This window comes from Puma concolor, chromosome A1, assembly GCF_028749965.1.
Source record: "Puma concolor isolate L17-30 chromosome A1, mPumCon1.1.hap2, whole genome shotgun sequence".
In the NCBI taxonomy this organism is placed as follows: domain Eukaryota; kingdom Metazoa; phylum Chordata; class Mammalia; order Carnivora; family Felidae; genus Puma; species Puma concolor.
The window spans coordinates 191,122,787-191,135,281 of NC_141667.1; the positions used below are offsets into that span (position 1 = coordinate 191,122,787).

Genomic DNA, 12,495 nt, shown 5'->3' on the forward strand with positions numbered 1-12,495 from the left:
CACCAGTGCTTGACTCTGACATTGGGAACCTGCCTGCATAGCAGTGATGCCAACTTCCCTGGGAGTTAAGACTGGAGGCTTTCCTGGGCCTCTGTGTCACAGGAGTCCTGGTGCTGCCCAAAGCAAGGCAGGGCACCACGACCAGTGAATGATGCTGGATTCCTCACAGCTCATGGCAAGTGGGTGCTCAGAGATGAATTAAGGTAGAGAAATAAACAAATGTGGCATTTATTGCCTCTTGGAACCAGGGGTCATAAATTCACGAATCATAAATTCAAACCCTAGCTAAGAGTTTTTGAATCCGATGCTTGCTTTCACTTAGAAAGGAAACCATGGTGGCAAATGGAAACGATGCCAAAACAATAATCAACTGGAGATTTACCGACTTGAATTTTTATTTCAAAACCTTGGGGTGATGCTATATGGATTTAGCACATAGATGCACCTCAATGGTTAAAAACTTGTGTTTCATGGTCACATGGCCTGTGTTTGCAGCCCGGTGCTACCGCCACTTGCAACATGTGGTAAACTCATCGCAAGGAGGCTCATTGATGTTCTTAAGGCCTCAGAACTTAGCGTCTGTCTCCCTCCACGTGACACGCTAGCCATCCCTCTTCTCTGTGCCTTGGTTTTCCTTTCTCTAAAATGGGCACAGTGATAGCGTCACTTCAAAAGGCTGCAAAGTAGATTAAACCAGGTAATGTGTAAAGTCCTTAGCACAGTGGCTAATCAAAACTGGCTATGGTTTATTCGTGGCATCAACTAGATAACTAATTAAATGCGCTCAAGCAAGCCTGTATATATACATATATATATATATATATATATATATATATATATATAAAATACATCCCCTGAGATGTATTATATATATATATATATATACATCCCCTGAGATGTTGAGGGGACAGAACCAGTTATCCCACATATCTCAGTGCAGAAATTGTAGCACATCTCTTCCTTCTTTTAATCTTGCTCTGTTCTTAACTTTATTCCAAGGTCATCAAGGTGACACATGCAAGTTGTAGATACTTAGGTTCTGATGCACACATACACACTGAATGTTGAATAGATATTTATGAGAAAAATCTAAGTCCCAGGAAATAGTGTCTGTATCTGATGAAATCATCTCCTTTCTAGGATGATACTGATACTTTAATAAACTTGACCTTCCTCTCATGCCAGCTGAGATTACTGAGCCACACAGAAAGTGCATGATAGGAGATAGTCACACACAAGTTTTTTATTTGCCTTGTATTTTTTTTTTTGGCTGAGATATAAAATGCAATTTTTAGAGTGGACCACTCCAAAAACCAGTTGAAAATGGAGAACTGTTCATTTTGTACATGTTTTTTTTTTTTTTATAAACTAAATGGATCTATTATTATCTCCATACCAAAGGCTCAACACAATGGAATTAATACGATGGCTTCAGAATGGCTGGGACCCCCACGACTATTTTCTATATAAATAGAAATAAAAACAGAATCATCTTAACATTTTGAAGCCCCACCCATTCTGCAAGGATTGCCTCCTGCATGCTTAGAGACAGTAGGTTTCAGCCCAGTCCTGAGCCTATGGGTCAGGTGCCCTGGGGACACCCCGTTCAGGCTGTCCCCAATGGCCTGAGGAGATTGTATTCATTTATCAAGGCCCCTTCCTGGAATCGGATCTGCTCTATAAAGACACCAACAGGCACACAAGAAGGCACACAGGATATTTAGAGGAGGAATCATCTTTCCAAAACTCTGGAACATTCAGAAGATGAAGGATATCCTTGCCCACCTGCTAATGGAATTCTTACATCCCTCTGTGACCATTAAACTGGCATTTCATGCCAAGGAAAGCATCTTAAACAGATAATTCTCTTCACTGCTGCCTGGTGCAAGTGGGGCACTTAGAAAACTCAGGACCCATTGATTCCAGTTATTCCTGAGAGTCTCCACAGTGTTTTGCTGCCCCATGAGGGTCACTGAATGAGCAGTTTTTAATGACACAATAATTTATTGAAATGGATGAATTGGTGTGGGAAGGACTGAGTCTGAGATGTAATCACTATTTTTAAGTCCCTCTATGTGCCAGTCATTATAGAAGCATTTTCATAATTACTTCATAAAGTCAGTGCTGTTATTTCTATTTTTACATTTATTTACCTATTTAATTTTTGGAGGGGGAGAGAGAGAGCGCGCGTGCGTGAGCAGGTGTGGGGCAGAGGGAGAGGGAGAAAGAGAATCTGAAGCAGGCTGTACTCTCAGCCCACAGCCCAACGTGGGGCTGGATGTCATCATGGTGAGATCAAAATCCGAGCAGAAATCAAGAGTTGACTGAGTCACCCAGGCACCCCTGTCATTTTTATTTTGCGTGTAAGGAAACTGAAGCTCAAATTGTTGTCTGAAATGCGATGTCAGCACACATGTCTAGTGGGGATTTGAACTCATGTCTATACCTCAAGATCAGCATACCTACCTTTAAACCCCTTGGAGGATCATGGTGGCATCCCAGGAAAGCAGCTCTAAGGAACTGATTTTGAAGGTGAGGAAGAATATGACATTTTATTTTAGAAATCTCTGGCCTTGTAAAGGGCAGGAAAGTCAGTGGAGATACTCAATATGATGATTTTTCCCAGAACTGAGACGCAGGTTATTTTGTGCTGAATTAACCCTTCTTTGTAATATATGTTTGTTTTTGAGTGCAAAATGTTTTTTCCCCTCATTTTTTTAACTTCAGCATCGACAAACTCGAACTGTTGGAAACTACCTTAAATTTAGGCCGGTAGTCTAATAGCCTTCTAGAATTCACATTATTGCAAGAAGTCAAGTCAAATGCAAGCCAGAGGCTCTGGCTGCCAGTGGGGTGGGGAGGGGGTGGGAGGGGTGGAGGGTGGCTCTGGCAGTCGGTCTCCTCCAGGACTGCTGGCAGCAGCCTTGCTGAACCGTCACAAACAAACAGGACTCTTCGCGCCTGGCGATTTCTCCTCTTCTGTCTAGATTTTGCCTCTCACCAGAAGCTTTGGAATCCATTGAAGAATGATACAAAGAAAGGGCGCAGTGTGGGTTACAGAGTCTGATTTTTCAAGTTACTGATTTGATATTAGCTGCCATTAAACATCAGTCAGTGGTCACATGCGGTGACCTGTCCCATACTTTCAGTGATGGGCTTCTTCAGACTGGTTTCTGAACTTCTCTTATGTTTGACTGAATTGGTCCTGTAAGACTATGAAAAGCTTACACGGAAAAGCTCACATAAGTAAAGGAGGAATTATATGGCCTGGGTGCTTACTTATGTTTCTAGAACATTCTTACTCTAAGGGCTTAGGGACATGGACTTGAGGCAAGGTTAGCATTTGGATCTTGCTGCCGCCCCTTGTTGGCTCAACTTGGACAAGTTACTTAAACTTCTGTATCTCACTTTCCCTAGTAATGAAGTAGAGATAATGACACCTACTTCATGTAGTTGTTCAAAAGATTGAGACACAGTGCACATAAAGCATCAAAACCATGCCTGGCACACAGTGAATGGTAGCCATTCTCATTAAGTATGTGCCATCATCCTGATATATACTTCAGCGCAGGACCAAAGCACTTGAATTCAAGAGCCGAGTAACATTATGGACATTTTCATATGAAATATAAAAGCAATTTCTCTTTCTTCAAACCTTGTTTTTCTTTATTAGTATTATATTTTATCAAAAGTTATAACCATAGTTTTTGAATACAGGTCTGAACTCTCCTTCTCAGCTTGGACACGGAGAAATCTTGTTTTTCAAAATTTTTCTGCATTTCTTTGAGCCTTTCATCCAAGTACTTTGCCAGCTGTGTGTGGGAGTCAGCAAAAAATTACTATTAACAGTTCAACACAGGATTCAGAAGGACTTTGTTAGGAAAGAAAGGTTGGCATTTTTGTGGTGGGGCCAGGCTAGAATTTTAAGTGACCCTAGCTATGAAGCACATGGATGGAGGAATTCTAGACAATTTTTTTCTCACTCATAGAAAGAGTTTGGTATCGACAATCCCATAAAATGGGGGAACGGTTTAAGTACCTGGTAAATTCCCACAAAATGCTTTTAACAGTTAAGACAGCACTGCAGATTCAATTTCAGAGTGAGATCTTATTCATATCATACGTTTACAAGATCAGAGATGATAACTGAGTTAAAAATTGATAACTTGGTCCAGATGTTGGTGAATATATCCTGAGAAATGTGGAAATCACCAGCAGGCTCGCAGCCCACGCTCCTAAGTGCCTCACAGCAGGGGCCGAGCACGGTGCTACCAAAAGCTGTCCTGGACAACTGATGTCACAAATAGAAAGTCCCCAACATGGTGTGATTCCTCGGGGGTTAAAACCCCCTTGCTTATCTGTTTGTGCAGCTTCTTAATGCCTAGAGTTTCAGTCTGAGAATGTCTTTGATTGCAGTTCCATGCGTGCTGTTAAAAGAAAAGCCTGGTCCCAGCTACGGGCATCTTTGACCTCCATGGTGCCAAACTTCCGGTCTTCATGTTTCTCAGGCTTAAAAGATTTGACAAAACTGCTGCTTCCTCCTTCAATATTCCCTTCTTGAGGCTTCTCTGACTTCTCTTTCCCTCTTCTCTCTTTTTTAGATCTGCAAACATCTGGGAGAGGACACCAGTGGTTATTGTAGCAGCTTTGACTGGAGTAACAGGTGGGGCTGAAAAGATGGAAAGAGGCCCTCCCATGTTTTGCTCTAGCCCAGACTTCACTGAGCTCCAGACCCATTTATCCAGTTAAGCACATGTTCTCCCCCCCACCCCAACCTGAACTTCCTCCAAAATCTCCTGCCTTGATAGATGGTACCCAGATCTTCAAGGTACAAAACGTAGTCAACACCCTTCACATACTTCTCTTTATTTCTTCATTTGAATTGATCCCCACTCACACCTCCTGGTGATCTCTTTTCCACAGCTACTACTATAGTCTAAACCACTGTCATCTCTCTCTTACTTTGACTAAAGGAATAGCTACCCCACATTTGTTTTTGATTTCTTCAAATCTATTCTCTGCTGTGAATTGGAAGGAACATTTAAAAATGAAAGCATAAGCATGTAATTCTCTTGTTAAATCCTTTTATGGGCTTCCCATTGCTCTTGGGATGAAGTCCAAACTCCTTAAAAGTGGCAGCTACAAATGGCATGAACCTCGTCCTCCATCTTGCTCACCATGGTCCACCTGTTCCCTTCCTTGTCAAATGACACAGGCTCCTTCTTCCTCTCTTCCGGCACAGATTCTTGCAGTAAATATATCATTTTTGTGAGGTGGTTTGGAACAAAAGGCAGATTGATGGAGATGTTTGGAATTTAGGAAGAAGGGATCTGGAGAATTCATGGGGCAACTAGAGGGAGAGGTAGGTACTTAAGAAAGCGACAACTGAGGTCTACAGTTTTATCCAGGGTCCTTGCATCCAAGGCTTCGTTATTTACTTAACAGTTTTATCAGTTATACAGCACTTAGTTTGTGCAAAGCACTGTCCCAAGGGCTTTGAAACCATTAATTCATTTATTTAATCACTGCTGTGTTTCAGAACAGAGCTGTGTTCCAGATTCTTGTTCCATAATGTTGCCCCGCTTACCAGGCGAAGTGCTACACCTCTATGGAAGTCTGGGGGTTGAGAACAATGAGTGGTTTAAAGCTTGACATGAAACTATTACACATTGTGCACTTCTGGACAGAACTGCCTTCGAATACCCCTTACCTTTTCATTTCGTCTTTTCATTAATTCTCTCAATGTTTAATGCGTATCTTCTTTATGTTAGAGCTTTGCTACCATTGGGATGTGCTGCCAGGACCTCAGCTTCTCTATCTACACCTGACCTTTCTTTCCCTTGCTGGCACTCTGCCGCTTGTCTCTCCTCATTTGGGATAAAGCTCTTCACGGCTACCTAAATTATCTTGCAATTAAAAACACACTTCATCTATTCCAGATTCCTTACCTTGAAACAAAAGACTCTTTCCCTGGGAGTGAAAATCTAACCTCCTTTCACATGTTTTCTACCTGCAGCCACGTAAAAAGTCCAGCGGGAGCCTCCCGTGATACACGGCTTTTCCTTCCCTGCCCTGTCTTTGCATTTCCCCTCCTGCTACTTGCAAAGCTCTTGCCTCTTCTCTTGCCCTAGAGACTCCACTCGTTCTTCAACACCCAGATCAGATGTTGCATTGTATTAGGAAACTGATTTTGCAGAGATGGATACTATCTCCTCTGAACCCCCACATCACTTTGTGCATATGTCTGTTTTCTCAATACTATTGCATCTTACATCTTGTGAACTCCCGATTCAACTCTGAGTGTCTCAAGTTCACAAATCATATCTTCTCCACTTTCCTTGTATCAGCACTTTGGCAAAGACTATCACCATCAAAACAACAGATACAAAATATCTAAGAATAAACCCCAATTAAATAAATACTCAGACACTATATGAGGAGAATGTTAATACTTCACTAAAAGACATGAAGTAAGCTCTAAACAAACAGAAAGCTGTATCCTGTTTTTGTATAGAAAACCAGAATTCCTACTGACAGTTTCCCTCAAATCAATTAACTCATTCATATCTCAACTTAACTAAGAACAGACTCTTTTTTTTTTTTTTACCTTGGCAACAATTCATATAAAATAATCAGCATGTGAAAACATCTTGAAATCTTCTGATGTAGAAAAGTAATTAGCAGGAAGTCCTTTTCATAGGTTTAAAAAGTGTTAGGGAGTATTAAAATCATTGTTATTACTGCATAAATAGATCAAGGAAACTGAAAGTAAGTTAGAAATAGACTCGTAAATATAATCAAAAAATTTGGAAAGAGGATATTTAAAACAATTGAGGTTCTGACAGATTATTCACAAAGTCTTTTGGGCCATTTGACTAGACCTTTTGAAAAAGATGAAGCTGAATCATTACTAGAAACTTTATTCTCAAGTAAACACCAGAAATGCAAGCTTTTAAATATAAAAAGAGAAATTCTAAAAGCACCGGAAGAAATAACTTTATTTTTTTAAAACTTTGGAGTGGAAAAGACTTGTTCAAAGTCAAAAACTGAGAGGGAAAAAGTCTCAAGTTAGACTGCATAAAAAAGTAGAACTTTTGCACTGCAGGGAAATTTCACAATGTCAGAAGAAAAATGACAACTATGGAAAATATATGCAAAACATAAAATGTATGCCAGACAAATGTCATATTGCCTTGCCACACAGAGTTCTCACAATAGAAAATGAATAAAGACTTGAAGCAAAGTTTCACAGAAAAATATTGCAAATAGCAAATAGCCAGCCATATGGTAAGATGCTAAAATTCACTCATAACCACATATGCAAATTCAAATAAACAATGAAACACCATTTTTTTCCTATCTTGGAGGAAACGCTAAAATGTTTCATAATATCCACTGTTGGCTACAATAAACAAGGGCTCTCAAATCGTGTTGAAGGACAATTTGAAAATATTAAGATTTCTTGTGATCTTGAATCCCAAAGGAATTTATTTAACCATTTTGCTTAAGTGCAAAGATGTTCATCAATGCCCAAATCCAGAAAACACACCAATGTTTATCAATCGGAAAAGTATTAATAATATCCACACAATGTGCTATTTTTGCAGCTGATTAGAAATGAGATTTAGCTACTTAAATGGAAAGTTGATCAATACATTAGTTCATAAGAAAAGAAAATTATAAAACACAAATCTTCGTGTAAATAAAAGTGTCGTTTACATATAACGTATGCATATTTCTTTGGCCATGTAGACATGAAACTGTTGATACAGTTAAATGTGAGGAATAACAACTGAGTGGGAAGGGAGATGGCAAGAGACAGTATTACTTCCAACTCTTCTGTGTTGTTTGAATCAATTTTATAACCCTAATCAAGATTTTCTTTCATAGATTTTTTTTTTTTCCCAAAAAGGGCAACTATTCTTACCCCTGTCACTTTAGACTGAGACAATTATTCAGGAATAACTTATTTGTTCCAAGATACCATGTGTCTTCCTGGAAAATGATGGATCCAGAAATTGAAATATTCGTGCTCACTGATGGTGACAAATCCCTTCTGGGGTTAATTCCTGTATTTGTAGTTCTTCTGACAGGAATATTGAAATCGGTACGTGCATGTCACAGCTAGGATGTTTTTGGCATAAGCAGAGGCTCTTGCTGCCACAGTAAAGAAAGGATGGACGCCTCTGCAGGAGGGGCAGCAGTCTGACCATGAACCACTCTGTTTATTTTGGCATTGCATGCATCATACTTTTCCCCTAGTCCTTTGCTTTCTGCAGAAAGGGTTGGCAGAAAAATACATTTCACAGTATTGTTTCCTCTGTTGCTTCCTAGTAAAGTAAGAGGGGAAATGTTGCTTTTCTATGTGGTCTAACTGCTGAACCTGGTAGTTCGGTTCCTAACGGTGTAACTACAGGTACGACTAACTAGGTGAGTGACTTTTCTGCACCCAGTTACGATGTGTAGGGCTTTCGCCACCCCCCACCCCCACACCACCAAGTGATTCTATGGCAGCAGCTGGGTGTTTTACCACTCAGCCCAATTGTGATATTACCTACCCTGAGACAGCATCAGATTCCATAGGTTTAGGGCTCAGTCCTACAAGACTGCTTCCCTCACAACTGGCTATAAATCCAAGGATCTCACAATCCCCACTTTGGGTTCCATTAATTTGTTAGAGCGGCTCACAGAGCTCAGGGAAACATTCTACTTACTAGATGACTGCATTATTATAAAAGGATATAACTCAGGGACAGCCAGATGGGAGAGATGTGTAGGACAAGGTATGCGGAAGTGGCATAGAGCTTCTAAATCCCCTGAAAGTTCCCAACCTCTCATCTCCCGGTTGGCTCCCAGCCCTCATCCTTTTGGGTTTTCCAAAAGTTACCTCATTAACATTAAAAAAGACACCTTAATTGCTCTTATCACTTAGAAAATTTGAAGGGTTTTAGGAGCTTGGTGTCGGAACAGGGTGGAGAACCAAGTATATATTTCTTATTAGAAGTCACAATATCACACCTTGTTTGGTGAGAATTTTGGAAGGTCTGAGAGTAGCAAATACAAACGAGAAAACAAAAACAAAATGTATGGGAGGGTGTGCCCTTCCTGTTATCCCTTCATTCTCCAGGAGCACTGGTTTCAGTCCACTCTGCTTATTTAAGTCAAAAGAGCAGAACTCAAGCATCCAACCTTATAGGAGGAAGACTGGGGTAAGCACCAATCATTTCTAGCCACATTTTCTATTTTGAGCTGCACATCATTAACTAGATTATAATTGTTCCCAAGTTGTGGTGATCTTAAAAAAAAAAAAAAAAACCATAATTTCTTAAAGCTGAATTTAGCAATAACATGTGTGCAAAGAGTGTTGTAATGGTGATAGTTAAAATTTGTAGGAATTGGTGCACTTTTTTCTCTTTTTTTAAAAATTATCACTGAGGGGCGCCTGGGTGGCTCTGTCCGTGAAGCATCCGACTTTGGCTCAGGTCATGATCTCACCATTCATGGGTTCCGGCCCCACATTGGGCTCTGTGCTGACAGCTCAGAGCCTGGAGCCTGCTTCGGATTCTGTGTCTCACTCTCTCTGCCCTTCCCCCGCTCATGCTCTCTCTCTCTCTCTCTCTCTCTCTCTCTCAAAAGTAAAATAAACATTAAAAAAATTAAAACAAAATAAAAATTATCGTTCAAAAACTTTTTTATATATAAGGAAAGCCACCAACAACTCATTTTTCGAAGGTACTAACTCACTGATTTCAATATAAATCCACTAAAAAATTATCTTAGCTACTTACCCAGAAAAGAAATTTTAATAGCAGAGCACAGAGAAGCTGTTTCTCTTACTTCTCAAAATAGAATTTAGCTAATTTTATAGAATTTGGATTTTAATTCTATTTTAAAAATGTCATGCTCATTGAAAAGAATTCAAAGCATACCCAAAATTCTAGGGTGAAAAGTTAGCATCTCTCTTTACTCTTTGCTTTACTTCCCAGAGTTAAGATCAGTTGCTACGTTCTTAAATATCTTCGTGACAGATTGGGTTTCTTTGCTAAGATTTTCTATTTCTCATCAGTTTCAAATGAATCTGTCATCTCTTCTTGCAGCATTTTTGTGAAGGTTGCTTTCAAATCTTTGTCACATCTTCCCGGTCTCTGATTCCTCTTGGTGTTGGCATCAATGGATTGTCTTGGCTTGGTGTGATGGGTCACTTTTAATTGTCTCATCAACACTCTGACCATTATGTTAGGAGACTCTAAGTCATATTGAACATCTCTTATTTTAGAGGGCAGTCACCTCCCTAGGATCAGCACTTAAGTCCTGGCTGTAGGTGTTGGGAATCTCCCCCTCTCCCCAAAAGACAAAGGCTGCTGGCGAAGAGACTCTTAGTGGAGTTGGATCTCTTTTGTCACCTCTGCCCACTCACCTGGTCTCTTGGTGAGGGAGGGCAGTCTGACTTGCAGGAACAAGAGGCTTCTCAGCAAGGCTGCTTGTGTGGCTCCCCATTGTTGGTGTCACCAGGCCACCCAGTTTCTCTATGTGGTGGAGGGGAGTCTCGGGCCCAATGAGATCATTTCCCTTACCGGCTGATATTCACTGTGGGTCTTGATCTTTCCCTCTTGCATACGTTGTTTGCCTGGTGTTGTTGACAGGACTCCTGTTAGATCCAGGGGAGGAATGAGGCAAGTTGGCCTGCCCTCTTTAGCTAGATGGGAAATCCAGTGTGCAGGACCGGAGTCACCTTATGCTGTCGGGTAGAGGGCTGGAAGACGTTGCCACTGTTTTTCCTTCAGTCTTGGGAACATTAACCAGTTTGCCTTCCTCTATCCATCATTCAAGAGTTCTCCTCATGTTGCCTCTTGCATTATTTTCAGGGTTTATCATTGTACTTGGTGAAGAGAAGCTGGAAGGAATGCATCTTACACCCGCTTGTCCAGAGTAGGAATCTCTATCTGCCAGTGTGTACGTCTCCTCCACTAAACTCAGACAGCTGAAGCATAAGGGCCATGTGGTACTTTGTGTGTTTGGTGTTTCATTCAGTTTCTGACCCAAAGCAGGCACTTGCAAAAGAAGTGCAAATGAGTTAGTGCACAGAATCTGATCTAACTCTCCACTATTGTGAAGAGGACTTTTCTGCACTATGTTACTTAGCCGTGACCACAAAGCCAGATTAGGGCTCTGCTCGGTAACATAAAGATGGGACTTTCGTCTCTGTGCTAGGATAGCTGACTTCATGTCTTTTAGTGTCCACTGCCTGAAACTAAAAGATGTCAGAAAAGGAGATCAGAGATGCTTCCTGCCACCATGTCAGAAGCATCAGAGAACATCTGAACGGGCAGAGCTTTCTCAAAGGATGTCAGAAAATGTTCTATATACAGCTATACTGCACAAGGCCTCTGCTAAGAAGAGACGAAAAGAGAAATTTCACTCCTCTGATACCAAGTGAGCCTTTGAAACAAGCATCTAGCAGAGCTGAATTTAGTTGGTTATTGCCATGGTTTAATGGAATTTGGAGCAGAAAAGTAAATGTCAGTTAAGATAGTTTAATGGTAGTAATAATACCTCCCCCTTTTTGAGTGGTTCCGTGTGCGAAGCCCTGAGCTAGCCACATTACTTACATAACTAATAAACTTCACAAACCCCCATTCTGTAGATGCAAAAGTTATGCATTAGAGAAATTGTGTTAGGTAAAGCCATAGCAGTTGCAAACACTAGAGTAAGGATTCAGTCTCACGGCTGCCTGACTGCAAAGCCACCATCCTTTTGTTTGTGGTATGCCTCTCACAGAATACAAAATTGCTAAAGGAAAGCACGAAAGTGTAATGCATGACAAAATAAAATTGCACGAAAAAAGTTTTTTCCCTCATTTATCCAAAAATGTCAGAGTAATAGCTTAGTTAATATTATAGGATGTTTTGCTGCCACTATAGTAACAACTGCCTTTTAACAAAATAATGCATTGTTATTAGCTCATTGAGCTATAATGGAGAACATTGTTTCCAAAGGCAATGATGTCTTACAATACGTGACTTTTGCCCTGCCCCCTGCTGTGTTATTTTCTTTCCTCTGAGCTGACAAAGGCATTCGACAAAATGAGGAAATAGCGGAGGGCACAGCTGAATCAAATTTTGAAACAAACAGCCAAAGATAAGTGTGTCACATGAGAACAGCTCTTAATTGTTCTATGATAATTCACTCAAAATATAATGATGTTGTTAGAAAGAATGAACTAGTTTCTTGCGGATTAAGAGAAAATCATTTGTAGGAGATGAAAGGGCATCTAGCATTTGAATAGACAGAGAAAAGAACTGCAAGAACATGAAATTACTTTTTTGCCCGATAAGACATTTATCTGTGTTTCTCTATCCTCATGCTAAATGAGGTCTAGAAGATAGGGTCCTTTGAAAGCAGAAATGGTATTAGGTTGGAATTCTGTTCCAGGCACTCAGAAGACAGACATAAATAAGCTCTGCAGTGAGGCTGGTTACTAATGAGAAGACCTCT

At 40.5% G+C, this 12,495-nt stretch overlaps 1 long non-coding RNA gene across 2 annotated transcripts in view; it reads right to left on the bottom strand.

The window, feature by feature from the left end:
• Positions 1-4,088: 4,088 nt before the first annotated feature.
• The window catches only part of LOC147584693 (uncharacterized), a 541,543-nt gene continuing 533,136 nt past the window's right edge, over positions 4,089-12,495 (bottom strand). For both annotated transcript variants that reach the window (XR_015252582.1, XR_015252581.1), the window contains one exon: positions 4,089-4,613. This is a non-coding gene — a long non-coding RNA (uncharacterized LOC147584693). The remainder of the gene's footprint in view (positions 4,614-12,495) is intronic.